Below are 1,066 nucleotides of genomic sequence, written 5' to 3'. Positions count from 1 at the left end.
ACCCACTTCAGACCCAGGGACACATACAGACTGAAAGTGAGGGGATGGAAAAAGATATTCCATGCAAATGAAAATCAAAAGAAAGGTGGAGAAGCAATTCTTATATCAGACAAAATAGACTTTAAAATAAAGACTATTACAAGAGACAAAGAAGGACACTACATAATGATCAAGGGATCAATCCATAAGAAGATATAACAACTGTAAATATTTATGCACCCAACACAGAGCACCTCAATACATAAGGAAAATGCTAAGAGACATAAAAGGGGAAATCGACAGTAACACAATCATAGTAGGGGACTTTAACATCCCACTTTCACCAATGGACAGACCATCCAAAATGAAAATAAATAAAGAAACACAAGCTTTAAATGATACATTAAAAAAAGATGGTCTTAATTGATATTTATAGGACATTCCATCCAAAAACACCAGCTTACACTTTCTTCTCAAGTGCTCATGGAACATTCTCCAGGATAGATCATATCTTGGGTCACAAATCAAGCCTTGGTAAATTTAAGAAAATTCAAATCATATCAAGTATGTTTTCCAACAACAACGCTATGAGACTAGATATCAATTACAGGAAAAAATCTGCAAAAAATACAAACACATGGAGGCTAAACAATACACTACTAAATAACCAAGAGATCACTGAAGAAATCAAAGAGGAAATCAAAAACTACCTAGACACACCACTGTAAAGCAATTATACTCCAATAAAGATCTTAAAAAATAAATACCTAGAAACAAATGACAATGAAAACATGATGACCCAAAACCTATGGGATGCAGCAAAAGAATTCTAAGAGAGAAGTTTATCGCAATACAATCCTACCTCAAGAAACAAGAAACATCTCAAATAAACAACCAACCCCTGAAATTGAGACTGTGATTAAAAAACTTCCAACTAACAAAAGCTCAGGACCAGCTGTCTTCACAGGCAAATTCTACCAAACATTTAGAGAACAGCTAACACTTATCCTTATATAGCTCTTCCAAAATATAGCAGAGGGAGGAACACTCCCAAATTCATTCAATGAGGCCACCATCACCCTGATAC

Source organism: Physeter macrocephalus, chromosome 8 (genome assembly GCF_002837175.3).
Source record: "Physeter macrocephalus isolate SW-GA chromosome 8, ASM283717v5, whole genome shotgun sequence".
NCBI lineage: Eukaryota > Metazoa > Chordata > Mammalia > Artiodactyla > Physeteridae > Physeter > Physeter macrocephalus.
The sequence above is the reverse complement of the archived record's forward strand: the minus strand, read 5'-3'. Positions refer to the sequence as shown.